The 19,652-nt window shown below is 38.7% G+C and overlaps 3 non-coding genes across 3 annotated transcripts; all 3 read right to left on the bottom strand.

Annotated features, from left to right (window-relative positions):
* Positions 1–2,797: 2,797 nt before the first annotated feature.
* Positions 2,798–2,901, bottom strand: LOC130955292 (small nucleolar RNA R71). Its single transcript, XR_009076708.1, has one exon. It is a non-coding gene; the product is annotated as a small nucleolar RNA R71 (small nucleolar RNA).
* A 5,542-nt stretch (positions 2,902–8,443) lies between these two features.
* On the bottom strand, positions 8,444–8,547 carry LOC130953595 (small nucleolar RNA R71). The gene has a single exon (XR_009075764.1). It is a non-coding gene; the product is annotated as a small nucleolar RNA R71 (small nucleolar RNA).
* A 7,162-nt stretch (positions 8,548–15,709) lies between these two features.
* Positions 15,710–15,813, bottom strand: LOC130950733 (small nucleolar RNA R71). Its single transcript, XR_009073710.1, has one exon. It is a non-coding gene; the product is annotated as a small nucleolar RNA R71 (small nucleolar RNA).
* Between the last annotated feature and the right edge of the window lie 3,839 nt (positions 15,814–19,652).

The raw sequence follows: 19,652 nt of genomic DNA, 5'->3' as shown, positions 1-19,652 counted from the left end.
CAAATTAAAAATATTTTTGGATTTTTAATAATCAAAATGCAAAAGGAATCAATTAACAATGCATGCAAGACACCAAACTTAGCAGTTTGTATACTACTGACACTAACAATATGAGAATGTATATGAGACACAGAAAATACTTCAAGTCAATAGAATTCAAAGATCAAAACAAAGAAATATATGCATGGATTCGAAAAATATAACAAAAACATGCATTTGACACCAAACTTAAGATGAGACTCTAGACTCAAACAAGAAATATTTTTGGATTTTATGGTTTTGCAAATTTTTTTTTTTTTGTATTTTTCGAAAATTAAGTGAAAAAAGTATCAAAATTCTTAATGAGAATTCCAGGAATCAGTGCAATGCTAGTCTAAGACTCCGGTCCAGGAATTAGACATGGCTTCACAGCCAGCCAAGCTTTCAAAGAAAGCTCCGGTCCAAAACACTAGACATGACCAAAGGTCAGCCAAGCCTTAGCAAATCACTGCTCCAAAAGCAAGATTGATACGAAATCAACAAGCTCTTGTGGTGATAAGTTGAAACCTCGGTCGAATCAGATTAGAAATGGCTTCTCAGCCAGCCAGATTTCAACAAATCATCATGAAACTCTAGAATTCATCTTCAAGAATTTCGAAAAAAAAATACCTAATCTAAGCAACAAGATGAACCGTCAGTTGTCCAGCCTGAACAATCCCGGGCAATAACACCAAAAATTTGATGTTGCTGCCGGGTCTTGGCACTGATGTTACCAAAGACTTGCTCAAAACTAGAACAATCCCCGGCAACGGCGCCAAAAACTTGGTGCGCGAAATTGTGAACTATACTTTTTCACAACTCTCATAATCCCTGGTAATGGCTCCAAAAACTTGGTGCGCTCAATACCATGGCATTACACAACTTCGCACAACTAACCAGCAAGTGCACTGGGTCGTCCAAGTAATAAACCTTACGTGAGTAAGGGTCGATCCCACGGAGATTGTTAGTATTGAAGCAAGCTATGGTCATCTTGTAAATCTTAGTCAGGCAAACTCAAATGTATATGATGATGAACGAAAATAACATAAAAGATAAAGATAGTGATACTTATGTAATTCATTGGTAGGAACTTCAGATAAGCGCATGAAGATGCCTTCCCTTCCGTCTCTCTGCTTTCCTACTGTCTTCATCCAACCCTTCTTACTCCTTTCCATGGCAAGCTCGTATAGGGTCTCACTGTTGTCAGCAGCTACCTCCCATCCGCGCAGTGAAAGCTAATGCACACACTCTGTCACAGTGCTGCCAATCACCGGTTTGGTTCCCTCCCCTACCGGAATAGAATAACTCTTTTGCGTCTGTCACTAACGCCCAGTAGGTTACAGGTTTGAAGCACGTCACAGTCATTCAATCATTGAATCCTACTCAGAACACCACAGACAAGGTTAGACCTTCCGGATTCTCTTGAATGCTGCCATCAGTTCTTGCCTATACCACGAAGACTCTGATCTCACGGAATGGCTGGCTCGTTTGTCAGGCGAGCACTCGGTTGTCAGGCGATCAACCATGCATCGTGCAATCAGGAATCCAAGAGATATTCACTAAGCCTCAGATGCTTGTAGAACAAGAATGGTTGTCAGTCACCTTGTTCATGGGTGAGAATGGTGATGGGCGTCAATCATCACCTTCATCATGTTGAAGAACAAGTGATATCTTGGATAAAGAACAAGCGGAATTTGAATGGAAGAACAATAGTAATTGCATTAATACTCGAGGTACAGCAGAGCTCCACACCTTAATCTATGGTGTGTAGAAACTCCACCGTTGAAAATACATAAGCATAAGGTCTAGGCATGGCCGAATGGCCAGCCTCCCAATGATCTAAGAACAAGAATGTCCAAAGATGATCTAGAGATCTAAAAGTGATCAAAAGCTTTCTATACAATAGTAAAAGGTCCTACTTATAAGAAACTAGTAGCCTAGGGTGTACAGAAATGAGTAAATGACATAAAAATCCTCTTCCGGGCCCACTTGGTGTGTGCTTGGGCTGAGCAATGAAGAAATTTCGTGTAGAGACTCTTCTTGGAGTTAAACGCCAGCTTTGGTGCCAGTTTGGGCGTTTAACTCCCATTTGGGTGCCAGTTCCAGCGTTTAACGCTGGGATTTCTTGAGGTGACTTTGAACGCCGGTTTGGGCCATCAAATCTTGAGCAAAGTATGGACTATTATATATTGCTGGAAAGCCCAGGATGTCTACTTTCCAACGCCGTTGAGAGCGCGCCAATTGGGCTTCTGTAGCTCCAGAAAATCCACTTCGAGTGCAGGGAGGTCAGAATCCAACAGCATCTGCAGTCCTTTTGAGTCTCTGGATCAGATTTTTGCTCAGGTCCCTCAATTTCAGCCAGAAAATACCTGAAATCACAGAAAAACACACAAACTCATAGTAAAGTCCAGAAAAGTGAATTTTAACTAAAAACTAATAAAAATATACTAAAAACTAAACTAAAACTACTAAAAACATACTAAAAATAATGCCAAAAAGCATACAAATTATCCGCTCATCACTAATGCAACAGAATTACAAATTTCATAGACTTCCACTGGAAGATTCACATTAATTCCTATATGAATTCTTCCAAATCTGTGATACTATTAAGACCAATGGAGTGGATCCTAAGGTCTACAAGCTTATGCTTTTCCCTTTTGTTGTTAGAGACAAAGCTAGGATATGGTTGGATTCTCAACCCAAAGAAAGCCTAGACTCTTGGGAAAAGTTGGTCAATGCTTTCTTGGCCAAGTTCTTTCCACTTCAAAAGATGAGCAAACTCAGGGTGGAAGTTTAAACCTTCAGACAAAAAGAGGGTGAATCCCTCTATGAAGCTTGGGAAAGATACAAGCAACTGATCAGGAGATGTCCTCCTGACATGCTCTCAGAATAGACTATCCTAGGAATCTTCTATGATGGTCTATCTGAGATGTCCAAAATGTCTTTGGACCATTCTGTTGGTGGATCACTCCACTTGAAGAAAATGCCTACAGAGGCACAGAAACTCATTGAAATGGTTGCAAATAACCAATTCATATACACTTATAAGAGAAATCCTGTGAACAATGGGGTAGCTCAGAAGAAGGGAGTCATGGAGGTTGACACTTTGAATACCATACTGGCTCAGAACAAGATCTTGACTCAACAAGTCAACATGATCTCTCAGTATTTGACTGGAATGCAAGCTGCAACTGGTAGCACTCAAGAAGCCTCCTTTGAAAGAGATACCTATGATCCAGATCAACCCATGATGGAAGAGGTGAATTACATGGGAGAACTAGTATGAGCATTTATGTTGGTTAGGAATTTCGCACAAAATAATTTCGTTGATAGTATAGTTCCCAACCGACAAATAACACTCAACCAAAGTTTGGAAGGACAAATTATCACAATCAAAACCAATATAAACCAGGAGTTTGAAATCCCGGGTCGTCTCCGAAGGACTAGTGATCAATGAGTGCACAATTTTGGTTGTGAAGGCAAAATGGATTTTCAATGAAGAGATAAATAATTAAGGGAATAAAAGAACAATCAAAATTGCAATTAATGAACTAATAAAGGAATTAAAGAACTATCTATGTAATATGAACAAGTAAGATGTAGAAGTGATTGATATATGTATATATGTGTGTGATTCAAAGCATAAATGGAATCTTGGCTTCAGATGAGCTAGGGGATCCTTTCCTTGTTGAAACCACAACTATGACAATTATAATGGATTAATCTCACTTAGTTAACCCTTACATCGGAGAGTAAGTTAAGTGAGTAGAGTTGTTCTTAATCCACAAATCCTAAGTTAAGTGAGTAGAGTTGTTCTTAATCCACAAATCCTAACTCACTTGCTAATTGCCTTAGCAACAAGTTAGCATTAGTGGAAACAAGAATAATTAACAATCCAAGAATTATCACTAAATGTTAGACATTCCAACTCTAGGAACTCACATGCTCATTTTTCCCAAGCCAAGAGGTGGAAATTTAACCCATAATCAAAATTAACATTTTCACAAACACTTGGTGGGCATAAACATTAAACATGAGAAAATTGAGAAAATGCTTGGAACTATGAGTGATAATTAATCAAAAGCAACAATAGCAACTCAACCAAGCATGTAATAATCATTAATCATCACAATCATCAACAAGAGATCAAAATTGCAAAAAAGTATATATATATTAACAATATAACTTTAACTCCAAGAAAGAGTACCAAAATTGTAACTATAAAGAGTAGTAATTAAGAGATACTTACAATGGAGGCTAGCAAAAATTTCAAGATAAAAAAAATGGAAATGACACTTGAAATGTAAAGCCCTAATATAAACCCTAATAATGTTGGGAGAAAACTTAGAGAAAACTAAACCTAAGGCCTCCTACTACTATCTAAAACTATCCTACTGATATGTTATGCTTCTACAATGTTTCTCCCCTCCAATATGAGCTCTAGCATCAGAATTGGGCCTCTAAGCCTCTTCCAAATGTGAGTCACGTGCATTTTTAATGAAGGCATGTGCAGGTACCTGTGCGTACGCATAGACGTGTGCACACGCACACTTAGCCGAAATCTCAGGTTATGCGTATGCACAAGAGGTTGTGCGCGCGCACACTTCGCGATGCTTTGGATGATCATGCGACGCAGAAGATGCTGTGTGCTCGGACATACACTTTGCTCTGCAATGCTTCCTGTGCGTATGTGATGAGCGGATAATTTATACGCTTTTTGGCATTGTTTTTAGGTAGTTTTTAGTATGATCTAGTTACTTTTAGGGATGTTTTCATTAGTTTTTATGCTAAATTCACATTTCTGGACTTTACTATGAGTTTGTGTATTTTTCTGTGATTTCAGGTATTTTTTGGCTGAAATTGAGGGACCTGAGCAAAACTCTGATAAGAGGCTGACAAAGGATTGCTGATGCTGTTGGAATCTGACCTCCCTGCACTCGAAATGGATTTTCTGGAGCTACAAAACTCCAAATGCCGCGCTCTCAACGGCGTTGGAAATTAGACATCCTGAGCTTTCCAGCAATATATAATAGTCTATACTTTATTTGCAATTAGACGATGTAAACTGGTGCTCAACGCCAGTTCCATGCTACATTCTGTAGTCAAACGCCAAAAACACGTCACGAACCAGAGTTGAACACCCAAAACACGTTACAACTTGGCGTTCAACTCCAAGAGAAGCCTCAGCTTGTAGATAGATCAAGCTCAGCCCAAGCACACACCAAGTGGGCCCTGGAAGTGGATTTATGCATCAATTACTTACTTCTGTAAACCCTGGTAGCTAGTTTAGTATAAATAAGACATTTTACTATTGTACTAGTAGTCTTTTGACCACATCTTTGGACGTTTAGTTCTTAGATCTGGGGGCTGGCCATTCGGCCATGCCTGGACCTTTCACTTATGTATTTTCAACGGTGGAGTTTCTAAAAACCATAGATTAAGGGTGTGGAGCTCTGCTGTACCTCAAGTTTTAATGCAATTACTACTATTTTCTATCCAATTCGATTTATTCCTGTTCTAAGATATTCGTTGCACTTCAACTTGATGAATGTGATGATCCGTGACACTCATCATCATTTTCACCTATGAACGCATGTGACTGACAACAACTTCCGTTCTACCTTAGACCGGGCGCATATCTCTTGGATTCCTTGATCAGAATCTTCGTGGTATAAGCTAGAATTGATGGCGGCATTCATGGGAATCCGGAAAGTCTAACCTTATCTGTGGTATTCCGAGTAGGATTCCGGGATTGAATGACTGTGATGAGCTTCAAACTTCTGAAGGCTGGGCGTTAGTGACAGACGCAAAAGAATCACGGGATTCTATTCCAACCTGATTGAGAACCGACAGATGATTAGCCGTGCTGTGCAGAGCATTTGGACCATTTTCACTGAGAGGATGGAATGTAGCCATTGATAACGGTGATGCCCTACATACAGCTTGCCATAGAAAGGAGTGATAAAAAACTGGAAGGAAGAAGTAGAAAAGCAAAGATTCAGAAGGAACACAGCACCTCCATACACCTATCTGAAATTCCCATTATTGAATTACATGAGTAACTTTATCTTTATTTTCTATTTATTTTATTATCATTATTTAAACCAATAATTTCTTAATCCATTTAAATTCGCCTGACTGGGATTTACAAGATGACCATAGCTTGCTTCATACCAACAATCTCTGTGGGATCAACCCTTACTCCCGTAAGGTATTACTTGGACGACCCAGTACACTTGCTGGTTAGTTGTGCGGAGTTGTGACAACATGTAATTCATGTTTAAGAGCACCAAGTCTTTGGAGCCATTGTTGATGATCACAATTTCGTCCACCAAGTTTTTTGCGCCGTTGCCGGGGATTGTTCGAGTCTGGACAACTGACGGTTCATCTTGTTGCTCAGATTAGGTAATTTTCTTTTTATTTTATTTTCAAAAATATTTCAAAAATTTGTCTTTATTTTCGTTTTCCTAAAGAATATTTTCGAAAAAAATAATAAAAATACAAAAAAAATCATAAAATCATAAAAATAAAAAATTTTTTGTTTCTTGTTTGAATTTTGAGTCAATTTTTAAGTTTGGTGTCAATTTCATATTTTAAAAATTATTATGCATTTTTCAAAAAATTCATGCATTCATGGTGTTCTTCATGATCTTCAAGTTGTTCTTGGTAAGTCTTCTTGTTTGATCTTGATGTTTTCCTGTTTTGTGTCTTTTATTGTTTTTCATATGCATTTTTGCATTCATAGTGTCCATGCATTAAAGATTTCTAAGTTTGGTGTCTTGCATGTTTTCTTTGCATCAAAAGTTTTTCAAAAATATGTTCTTGATGTTCATCATGATCTTCAAAGTGTTCTTGGCGTTCATCTTGACATTCATAGTGTTCTTGCATGCATCATGTGTTTTGATCCAAAATTTTCATGTTTTGGGTCATAATTGTGTTTTTCTCTCTCATAATTAAAATTTCAAAAATCAAAAAAATATCTTTTCCTTATTTCTCTCCTAATTTTCGAAAATTTGAGTTGACTTAGTCAAAAATTTTTAAAATTAGTTGTTTCTCATGAGTCAAGTCAAATTTTCAATTTTAATAATCTTATCTTTTCAAAATCTTCTTCAAAAATTAAATATTTTTTATTTTTTTATTTAATTTTTGAAAATCTTTTTAAATATTTTTGAAAAAAATCTTTTTCTTAATTTTATCTTGATTTTCGAAAATTATACTAACAAGTAATATGATTGATTAAAAAATTTGAAGTTTGTTACTTTCTTGTTAAGAAAGGTTCAATCTTTAAATTCTAGAATCTTATCTTTTAGTTTCTTGTTAGTTAAGTAATTAATTTTAATTTTAAAAATTAAATCTATCTTATCTTATCTTTTATATCATATCTTTTTCAAAATTTTTTCTTTTTCAAAAATTTGATTTTAAAATATCTTTTCTAACTTCTTATCTTCTTATCTTTTCAAATTTGATTTTTAAATCTTTTTCAACTAACTATTTGACTTTTTGTTTGTTTCTTATCTTTTTCAAAACCACCTAACTACTTTTTCCTCTCTAATTTTCGAAAATACCTCTCTTTCTTCAAAAATTATTTTTAATTAACTAATTGTTTTAAATTTTAATTTTAATTCTATCTCATCTTTAATTTTTGAAAATCATTAACTCCTTTTCAAAATTAATTTTCGAATTCTCTCCCTCATCTTCTTCTATTTATTTATTCAATTACTAACACTTCTCTTCACCTCTCTTCATCTCTAATCACTGCCTCTATCCTTACCCTTGTGTTTGGATTCTCCTTTCTTTATTCTTTTCTTCTTCTACTAATAATAAGGATCCTCTTTACTGTGATATAGAGGATTCCTCTTCTTTTCTTGTTCTCTTCTCTTTCATATGAGCAGGAACAAGGAAAAAAAACACTTTTGTTGAAGCTGATCCTGAACCTGAAAGGACTCTGAAGAGGAAACTAAAAGAAGCTAAATTACAACAATCCAGAGGCAACCTTTCTGAAATTTTCGAACAAGAGAAGGAGATGGCAGCCGAACCCAACAACAATAATTCAAGGAGGATGCTTGGTGATTTTACTAAACCCACGTCCAAGTTTGATGGAAGAAGCATCTCAATTCCTGCCATTGGAGCAAACAATTTTGAGCTAAAACCTCAATTAGTTGCTCTAATGCAACAGAACTGCAAGTTTCATGGACTTCCATCTGAAGATCCTTATCAGTTTTAAACTGAGTTCTTGCAGATTTGTGAGACTGTTAAGACAAATGGAGTAGATCCTGAAGTCTACAGGTTCATGCTTTTCCCTTTTGCTGTAAGAGACAGAGCTAGAACATGGTTGGACTCACAACCTAAAGATAGCCTGGACTCCTGGGATAAGCTGGTCACGACCTTCTTGGATAAATTCTTTCCTCCTAAAAAGCTGAGCAAGCTTAGAGTGGATGTTCAGACCTTCAAGCAAAAAGATGGTGAATCCCTCTATGAAGCTTGGGAAAGATACAAGCAGATGACCAAAAAGTGTCCTTCTGACATGTTTTTTGAATGGATGATGAGCGGATAATTTGTACGCTTTTTGGCATTGTTTTTAGTATGTTTTTAGTAGGATTTAGTTAGTTTTTAGTATATTTTTATTAGTTTTTAGTTAAAATTCACTTTTCTGGACTTTACTATGAGTTTGTGTGTTTTTCTATGATTTCAGGTATTTTCTTGCTGAAATTGAGGGACTTGAGCAAAAATCTGATTCAGAGACTGAAAAGGACTGCAGATGCTGTTGGATTCTGACCTCCCTGCACTCGAAGTGGATTTTCTGGAGCTACAGAAGCCCCATTGGCGCGCTCACAATGGCGTTGGAAAGTAGACATCCTGGGCTTTCCAGCAATGTATAATAGTTTATACTTTTCCCAAGATTTGATGGCCCAAACCGGCGTTCCAAATCAGCTCAAGAATGCCCGGCGTTAAACGCCGGAACTGGCACAAGAATGGGAGTTAAACGCCCAAACTGGCACAAAAGCTGGCGTTTAACTCCAAGAAGAGTCTCTACACGAAAATGCTTCAATGCTCAGCCCAAGCACACACCAAGTGGGCCCGGAAGTGGATTTTTATGTCATCTACTCACCTTTGTAATTCTTAAGCTATTAGTTCCCTATAAATAGGACCTTTTGCTATTGTATTTAGATATCTTGGTAGCTATCTTTGAGTAGTTTTATGCTATCTTAGATCATTGGGAGGCTGGCCATTCGGCCATGCCTAGACCTTGTTCTTATGTATTGTCAACGGTGGAGTTTCTACACACCATAGATTAAGGTGTGGAGCTCTGCTGTACCTCGAGTATTAATGCAATTACTATTGTTCTTCTATTCAATTCAGCTTGTTCTTGTTCCAAGATATCAGTTGTTCTTCAACTTGATGAATGTGATGATCCGTGACACTCATCATCATTCTCACCTATGAATGTGTGACCGTCAATCACCTCCGTTCTACCTTAGATTGGGTAGATATCTCTTGGATTCTTTAACCAGAATCTTCGTGGTATAAGCTAGATTGATGACTGCATTCGAGAGAATCCGGAAGGTCTAAACCTTGTCTGTGGTATTCTGAGTAGGATTCAATGATTGAATGACTGTGACGAGCTTCAAACTCGCGATTGTGGGGCGTTAGTGACAGACGCAAAAGAATCACTGGATTCTATTCCAACATGATCGAGAACCGATAGCTGGATAGCCGTGCCGTGACAGGGTGCGTTGAACATTTCCACTGAGAGGACGAGACTGTAGCCATTGACAACGGTGATGCCCAACATACAGCTTGCGATGAAAAGGAGTAAGAAGGATTGGATGAAGACAGTAGGAAAGCAGAGAGACAGAAGGGACAAAGCATCTCCATTCGCTTATCTGAAGTTCTCACCAATGAATTACATAAGTATCTCTATCTTTATCTTTATGTTTTATTCATATATCATCCATAACCATTTGAGTCTTACTGACTAAGATTTACAAGGTGACCATAGCTTGCTTCACACCAACAATCTCCGTGGGATCAACCCTTACTCGCGTAAGGTTTATTACTTGGACGACCCAGTGCACTTGCTGGTTAGTTGTGCGAAGTTGTGTTTATGCCATGGTATTGAGCACCAAGTTTTTGGATTCATTACCGGGGATTATTTGAGTTGTGAAAAGTAGTGATCACAATTTCGTGCTCCAAGTTTTTGGCGCCGTTGCCGGGGATTGTTTCGAGTATGGACAACTGACGGTTCATCTTGTTGCTTAGATTAGGTATTTTTCAGAGTTCTTAAGAATGAATTCTAGTGTTTCAAGGTGATGATCTTATCATCACCAAAGCTGATTGATTCTCATCAATTTAGCTCTTGAATGCAATGTCCTGCTGAAGCTTGGCTATCCATGTCTAATTCCTTTAGACTGAAGCTTTAGACTAACATTGCATGATTCCTGGAATTCTCATTATGAATTTTGATACCTTTATTTTCTTTGCCACTTAATTTTCGAAAAAACCAAAAAAATTACAAAATCATAAAAACCAAAAATACTTTATGTTTCTTGTTGAGTCTAGAGTCTCATTTTAAGTTTGGTGTCTTGCATGCATTGTTTATTTGATCTTGGTTCTATTTTCAAGTCGATAATACAGGGAACTGAAGATTCAGTACATGCAGCAGAGGAATTATACAGAAAAAGCTGGGCATTCAAAACGCCCAGTGAAGAAGGAAAAACTGGCGTTTAAACGCCAGCCAGGGTGCCTGGCTGGGCCTTTAACGCCCAAAAGGGTAGAGCTTTGGGCTTTAAACACCAGAATGTGCACCATTCTGGGCGTTTAACGCCAGGATGGCACAAGAGTGAAGATTCTGTTTTCAATTCAGATTTTTTTCAAGTTTTCAAAATTTTTCAAAATCAAATCTTTTTCAAATCATATCTTTTCAATCAAATCTTTTTCAAAATCAATTTCTTTCCTTTTTCAAAGATACTTGTTATCAATTAATGATTTGATTCAACATTTCAAGTATGTTGCCTTTTCTGTTGAGAAAGGTTTAATGTTTGAATCATATCTTTTCTTGTTAGGCAAGTCATTAACTTTTAAAATCAAATCTTTTTAAATTGTTTTTCAAATCATATCTTCTCAATCACATCTTTTTAAAACCATAACTTTTAAACCACATCTTTTTCAAAAAAGTTTTCAATCATATCTTCTTCAAAATCTTTTTCAAAATATTTTAAAAATCTTTTACTTAATTTTCGAAAAATCTCTTCCCCTCTTCTCACATCCTTCTATTTATGGAGTACCACTCATCCTCAATGCACAATTCGAACTCTATCTCACTAAGTTCGAATTCTTCTACCTCTTCCTTCTATTTTTCTTTTCCTCTGACACCTCAAGGAATCTCTATACTGTGACATAGAGGATTCCACTTTTTCTTGTTCTCTTCTCTTTCATATGAGTAGGAGCAAAGACAAAAGCATTCTTGTTGAGGCTGACCCTGAACCTGAAAGGACCTTGAAGCGAAAGCTAAGAGAAGCTAAGGCACAATTCTCTGTAGAGGACCTAACAGAAATCTTCAAAGAAGAAGAACCCATGGCAGCCGAAAACAACAACAATGCCAACAATGCAAGGAAGGTGCTGGGTGACTTTACTGCACCTACTCCCGACTTCTATGGGAGAAGCATCTCTATCCCTGCCATTGGAGCAAACAACTTTGAGCTTAAGCCTCAATTAGTTTCTCTAATGCAACAGAATTGCAAGTTCCATGGACTTCCATTGGAAGATTGATGAGCGGATAATTTGTATACTTTTTGGCATTGTTTTTAGTATGTTTTTGATATCTTTTAGTTAGATTTTAGTACATTTTTATTAGTTTTTATTTAAAATTCACTTTTCTGGACTTTACTATGAGTTTGTGTGTTTTTCTGTGATTTCAGGTATTTTCTGGCTGAAATTGAGGGACCTGAGCAAAAATCTGATTCAGAGACCAAAAAGGACTGCAGATGCTGTTGGATTCTGACCTCCCTGCACTCGAAGTAGATTTTCTGGAGCTACAGAAGCCCAATTGGCGCGCTCTCAACGGCGTTGGAAAGTAGACATCCAGGGCTTTCCAGCAATATATAATAGTCCATACTTTGTCCAAGATTTGATGGCCCAAACCCGCGAAGCAATCCGGCCTCAGGAATTCCAGCGTTAAACGCCGGAACAGGAATAAAAGTTGGAGTTAAACGCCCAAACTGGCATGGGAGCTGGCGTTTAACTCCAGAAAAGGTCTCTACACGAATTTCCTTGATTGCTCAGCCCAAGCACACACCAAGTGGGCCCGGAAGTGGATTTTTATGTCATTTACTCATTTCTGTACACCTTAGGTTACTAGTTTACTATTAATAGGACCTTTTACTATTGTATTAGTAGACTTTGGTAGCTATCTTCACTTTTATGCTATCTTAGACCTCTGGGAGGCTGGCCATTCGGCCATGCCTAGACCCTGTTCTTATGTATTTTCAACGGTGGAGTTTCTACACACCATAGATTAAGGGTGTGGAGCTCTGCTGTACCTCGAGTATTAATGCAATTACTATTGTTCTTCCATTCAATTCCGCTTGTTCTTTTACCAAGATATCACTTGTTCTTCAACATGATGATGGTGATGATTGACGCCCATCACCACTCTCACCTATGAACAAGGTGACTGACAACCATTCTTGTTCTACAAGCATTCGAGGCTTAGTGAATATCTCTTGGATTCTTCGGAGTCTTCGTGGTATAGGCAGGACCTGATGGCAGCATTCAAGAGAATCCGGAAGGTCTAACCTTGTCTGTGGTGTTCTGAGTAAGATTCAATGACTGAATGACTGTGACGTGCTTCAAACCCTGAGGGCGGGGGCGTTAGTGATAACGCAAAAGAATCACTGGATTCTATTCCGCGCCTGATTGAGAACCGACAGATGAATTCCGCTATGCCGTGACAGGACATATGCAATCGCTTTCACTGAGAGGATGGGAGGTAGCTGCTGACAACAGTGAGACCCTACACGAGCTTGCCATGGAAAGGAGTAAGAAGGATTGGATGAAGGCTGTAGGAAAGCAGAGAGACGGAAGGGAAGGCATCTTCATACACTTGTCTGAAGCTCTTACACCAATGATATACATAAGTATCACTATCTTTATCTTTATGTCATTTTCGTTCATCATCATACATTTGAGTTTGCCTGACTAAGATTTACAAGATGACCATAGCTTGCTTCAATACTAACAATCTCCTTGGGATCGACCCTTACTCACGTAAGGTTTTATTACTTGGACGACCCAGTGCACTTGCTGGTTAGTTGTGCGAAGTTGTGTAATGCCATGGTATTGAGCGCACCAAGTTTTTGGAGCCATTACCAGGGATTATGAGAGTTGTGAAAAAGTATAGTTCACAATTTCGCCGACCAAGTTTTTGGCGCCGTTGCCGGGGATTGTTCATGTTTTGAGCAAGCTTTTGGTAACATCAGAGCCAAGATCCGGCAACAACATCAAATTTTTGGTGTTATTGCCCGGGATTGTTTAGGCTGGACAACTGACGGTTCATCTTGTTGCTTAGATTAGGTATTTTTTTTCGAAATTCTTGAAGGTGAATTCTAGAGTTTCATGATGATTTGTTGAAATCTGGCTGGCTGAGAAGCCATGTCTAATCTGATTGGACCGAGGTTTCAACTTATCACCACAAGAGCTTGTTGATTTCGTATCAATCTTGCTGTTGGAGCAGTGATTTGCTAAGGCTTGGCTGACCTTGGTCATGTCTAGTGTTTTGGACCGAAGCTTTCTTTGAAAGCTTGGCTGGCTGTGAAGCCATGTCTAATTCCTGGACCGGAGTCTTAGACTAGCATTGCACTGATTCCTGGAATTCTCATTAAGAATTTTGATACTTTTTTTCACTTAATTTTCGAAAAATACAAAAAAAATTTACAAAACCAAAAAGACCAAAAATATTTGATGTTTCTTGCATAAGTTTAGTGTCTCATCTTAAGTTTGGTGTCAAATGCATGTTTTTGTTATAATTTTCGAATTCATGCATATATTTCTTTGTTTTGATCTTTGAATTCTATTGACTTGAAGTATTTTGTGTGTCTCATATGCATTTTCATGTTGTTAGTGTCAGTAGTACACAAACTGCTAAGTTTGGTGTCTTGCATGCATTGTTAATTGATTCCTTTTGCATTTTGATTATCAAAAATCCAAAAATATTTTTAATTTGTGTCCTTTCAAGTCAATGATACAAAGAATTGAAGATTCAAAACATGCTGCAGAGGAATTATACAGAAAAAGCTGAGCATTCAAAAATGCCCAGTGAAGAAGGCAGACTGGCGTTTAAACGCCAGCCAGGGTACCTGGTTGGGCGTTTAACGCCCAAAAAGGGTGCATTTTGGGCGTTAAACGCCAGAATGTATACCATTCTGGGCGTTTAACGCCAGGATGGTGCAGGGGAAGATTTTGTTTTCAAAATCAAATTTTTTTTTTAGTTTTTCAAAATCAAATCTTTTTCAAATCAAATCTTTTCAATCAAATGTTTTCAAAATCAATTTCTTTCCTTTTTAAAAGATACTTACTAACAATTAATGATTTGATTGAACATCACAAGATTGTTACCTTTTCTGTTGAGAAAGGTTTGAATGTTTCAAATCATATCTTTTCTTGTTAGGCAAGTCATTCTTTTTTAAAATCATATCTTTTCAAATGGTTTTCAAATCATATCTTTTAAAATGTTTTCAAATCATATCTTCTCAATCACATCTTTTTTAAAACTCATAACTTTTCAATTAATCTTTTTAACCACATCTTTTTCAAACAGTTTTCAATCAAATCTTTTTAATTTCTAATTTCAAAATCTTTTTCAAAAATCACCTGGTTTCTTTTCCACTTTGATTTTCGAAAATCAATTGATGTTTTTCAAAAATGTTTTCAAAGTATTTTAATTAAATTTCGAAAATCTTCTTCCCTCCTTCCCACATCCTTCTATTTATGGAGTGCCACTCCTTCTCAATGCACAATTCGAACCTTATCTAACTAAAGTTCGAATTTATCTTCTCCTTCTTCTTTCTATTTCTCTTTTCCTCTGACACTTAAAGGAATCTCTATACTGTGACATAGAGGATTCCACATTTTCTTGTTCCCTTCTCTTTCATATGAGCAGGAGCAAGGACAAAGGCATTCTTGTTGAAGCTGATCCTGAACCTGAAAGGACTTTGAAGAGAAAGCTAAGAGAAGCCAAAGCACAACTCTCTTTAGAGGACCTGACCGAATTCTTCAAGGAAGAAAACATGGCAGCAGAAAACACAACAATGCAAACAATGCAAGGAAGGTGCTGGGTGACTTTACTGCACCTACTCCTGATTTTTATGGGAGAAGCATCTCTATCCCTGCCATTGGAGCAAACAACTTTGAGCTTAAGCCTCAATTAGTTTCTCTAATGCAACAGAATTGCAAGTTCCATGGACTTCCAATGGAAGATCCTCATCAGTCTTTAGCTGAATTCTTGCAAATCTGTGACACAGTCAAGACTAATGGGGTTGACCCTGAAGTCTATAGACTGATGCTATTCCCTTTTGCTGTAAGAGACAGAGCTAGAATATGGTTGGACTCTCAACCTAAAGAAAGCCTGGACTCATGGGAAAAGCTAGTCAATGCCTTCTTGGCAAAGTTCTTTCCACCACAAAGATGGAGTAAGCTTAGAGTGGAAGTCCAAACCTTCAGACAGAAGGATGGAGAATCCCTCTATGAAGCTTGGGAAAGATACAAACAATTAATCAGAAGATGTCCATCTGACATGCTTTCTGAATGGAGCATCATAGGTATTTTCTATGATGGTCTCTCTGAACTATCTAAGATGTCCTTTGATAGCTCTGCAGGAGGATCTCTTCATCTAAAGAAGACGCCTGCAGAAGCTCAAGAATTGATTGAAATGGTTGCAAATAACCAATTCATGTACACTTCTGAAAGAAATCCTGTGAACAATGGGACTAGTCAGAAGAAAGGAGTTCTTGAGATTGATGCTCTGAATGCCATTCTGGCTCAGAATAAAATATTGACTCAACAAGTCAATTTGATTTCTCAAAGTCTGTCTGGAATGCAAAATGCACCAGACAGTACTAAGGATGCTTCATCTGAGGAAGAAGCTTATGATCCTGAGAACCCTTCAATGGAAAAGGTAAATTACCTAGGAGACCCTATGGTAACACCTATAATTCTTCATGGAGAAATCACCCAAATCTTTCATGGAAGAATCACGAGAGACCTCAACAAGGTTTCAATAACAATGGTGGAAGAAACAGGTTTAACAATGGCAAGCCTTTTCCATCATCTTCTCAGCAACAGACAGAGAGCTCTAAGCAGAATAATTCTGACTTAGCAACCATGGTCTCTGATCTGATCAAAACCACTCAAAGTTTCATGACTGAAACTAGATCTTCCATTAGGAATTTGGAAGGACAAGTGGGTCAGCTGAGCAAGAAAATTACTGAACTTCCTCCAAGCACTCTCCCAAGTAACACTGAAGAAAATCCAAAAGAAGAGTGCAAAGCCATAAACATGGCCGAATTCTGGGAGGAAGAAGAGGCAGTGAACGCCACTGAGGAAGGCCTCACTGGACGTCCACTGGCCTCTAATGAGTTCCCCAATGAGGAACCTTGGGAATCTGAGGCTCAGACTGAGACCATAGAGATTCCCTTGGACTTGCTACTGCCTTTCATGAGCTCTGATGAGTATTCTTCCTCTGAAGAGGATGAGTATGTCACTGAAGAGCAAGTTGCTAAATACCTTGGAGCAATCATGAAGCTAAATGACAAGTTATTTGGAAATGAGACTTGGGAAGATGACCTCCCTTGCTCACCAAAGAACTGGATGACTTGTCTAGGCAGAAACTGCCTCAAAAGAGGCAGGATCCTGGGAAGTTTTCTATACCTTGTACCATAGGCACCATGACCTTCAAGAAGGCCTTGTGTGACTTAGGGTCAAGTGTAAACCTCATGCCCTCTCTGTAATGGAGAAATTAGGGATCTTTGAGGTGCAAGCTGCAAAAATCTCACTAGAAATGGCAGACAACTCAAGAAAACAAGCCCATGGACTTGTAGAGGATGTTCTGGTTAAGGTTGAAAACCATTACATTCCTACTGATTTCATAGTCCTAGAGACTGGGAAGTGCATGGATGAATCCATCATCCTTGGCAGACCATTCCTAGCCACAGCAAAGGCTGTGATTGATGTTGATAGAGGAGAGTTGATCATTCAAGTGAATGAAGAATCCATGGTGTTTAAGGCCCAAGGATATCCCTCTATCATCATGGAGAAGAAGCATGAAGAGCTTCTCTCAAAACAGAGCCAAGCAGAGCCCCCACAGTCAAACTCTAAGTTTGGTGTTGGGAGGCCACAACCAAATCTAAGTTTGGTGTTGAAACCCCACATTCAAACTCTAAGTTTGGTGTTGGGAGGTTTCAACAAGGTTCTGAGTGTTTCTGAGGCTCCATGGGAGTCCTCTGTCAAGCTAATGACACTAAAGAAGCGCTTGTTGGGAGGCAACCCAATGTTTTATAATTAATTATTTTCTTTTGTTATTTTATCTTTTTTGTAGGTTGATGATCATAAGAAGTCACAAAAACAATGAAAAAAGCAAAAACAAAATGAAAAACAGGAAGAAAAACAGCACACCCTGGAGGAAGATGCTGCTGGCGTTCAAACGCCAGTCAGCCTAGCAGTTGGGCGTTTAACGCCCAGTCTGGCACCTTTCTGGGCGTTTAACGCCAGAAAGGGCACCAGACTGGCGTTAAACGCCAGTAAAGGGCAACAACCTGGCGTTAAACGCCAGGAATGGGCACCAGCCCGGCGTTTAACGCCAGAAATGGGTCAAAACGTGGATTTTGATGCCATTTTTGATTGACACTACAGGATCTGTGGACCCCACAGGACCCTACCATCACTCTCTCTCTTCTTCCCCATTCACCAATCACCTCAACACCTCTTCCCCAAAACCCCTCACCTATCAAATCCCATCTTCTCTTCACCACTCACATACATCCTTCATAAAACCCAACCTCACCCTTCAATTCAAACCACTTTCCTCCCAAACCCACCCTCAAATGGCCGAACCTTTACCCCCCTCCTATAAATACCCTTCTTCAACCCTTCATTTTCACACAACCTAAAGACCACTTTCCCCCTTTGGCCGAAACACACTACCCCCCCTCTTCCTCATTTCTTCTTCTTCTACTCCTTCTTTCTTCTTTTGCTCGAGGACGAGCAAACATTTTAAGTTTGGTGTGGTAAAAGCGTTGCTTTTTCGTTTTTCCATAACCATTATGGCACCAAAGGCCGGAGAAACCTCTAAAAAGAGGAAAGGGAAAGCAAAAGCTTCCACCTCCGAGTCATGGGAGATGGATAGATTCCTCTCAAAGGTGCATCAAGACCACTTCTATGAAGTTGTGGCCTTGAAAAAGGTGATCCCCGAAGTCCCCTTTTTACTCAAAAAGGGTGAATATCCGGAGATCCGCCATGAGATCCAAAGAAGAGGTTGGGAAGTTCTCACCAACCCCATTCAACAAGTTGGAATCTTGATGGTTCAAGAGTTCTATGCCAATGCATGGATCACAAAAAAACATGACCAAAGTGTGAACCCGAATCCAAAGAATTATCTTACTATGGTTCGGGGGAAATACTTGGATTTTAGTCCGGAGAGTGTGAGGGTGGCGTTCAACTTGCCTATGATGCAAGGAGATGAGCATCCTTTCACTAGAAGGGTCAACTTTGATCAAAGGTTGGACCAAGTCCTCACAGTCATATGTGAAGAGGGCGCACAATGGAAGCAAGATTCAAGAGGAAAGCCGGTCCAATTGAGAAGGCATGACCTCAAGCCCGTGGCTAGAGGATGGTTAGAGTTCATACAACGCTCAATCATTCCCACTAGCAACCGGTCCGAAGTTACCATAGACCGGCCATCATGATCCATAGTATCATGATTGGAGAGGAAATAGAGGTTCATGAGGTTATAGCTCAAGAACTCTATAAGTGGCAGACAAGACCTCCACTGTGGCAAGGTTAGCCTTTCCTCACCTCATTTGTCACCTCTGTTATTCAGTTGGAGTTGACATAGAAGGAGATATCCCCATTGATGAGGACAAGCCCATCACCAAGAAAAGGATGGAATACACAAGAGACCCCTCTCCTCAAGAAATCCCTGAGATTCCTCAAGGGATGAACTTTCCTCCACAAAACTATTGGGAGCAACTAAACACCTCCCTAGGAGAATTAAGTTCCAACATGGGACAACTAAGGTGGAGCACCAAGAACACTCCATCATCCTTCATGAGATTAGAGAGATCAAAGAATCATGAGGGAGGAGCAACAAAGGCAAGGAAGAGACATTGAGGAGCTCAAGCACTCCATAGGACCTTCAAAAGCAAGGAAGAGCCGCCATCACTAAGGTGGACCCATTCCTTGGTTTCCTTGTTCTTTATTCCTTTGTTTTTCGAATTTTATGCTTTATGTTATCCATGTTTGTGTCTTATGATCATTAGTGTCTTAGTGTCTATGCCTTAAAGTTATGAATGTCCTATGAATCCATCACCTTTCTTGAATAAAAATGTGCTTAATTGAAAAAGGAAGAATTGCATGAATTT

Source organism: Arachis stenosperma, chromosome 1 (genome assembly GCF_014773155.1).
Source record: "Arachis stenosperma cultivar V10309 chromosome 1, arast.V10309.gnm1.PFL2, whole genome shotgun sequence".
NCBI lineage: Eukaryota > Viridiplantae > Streptophyta > Magnoliopsida > Fabales > Fabaceae > Arachis > Arachis stenosperma.
Note: the sequence above shows the minus strand (reverse complement) of the source record. Positions and strands in the feature narration are given on the sequence as shown.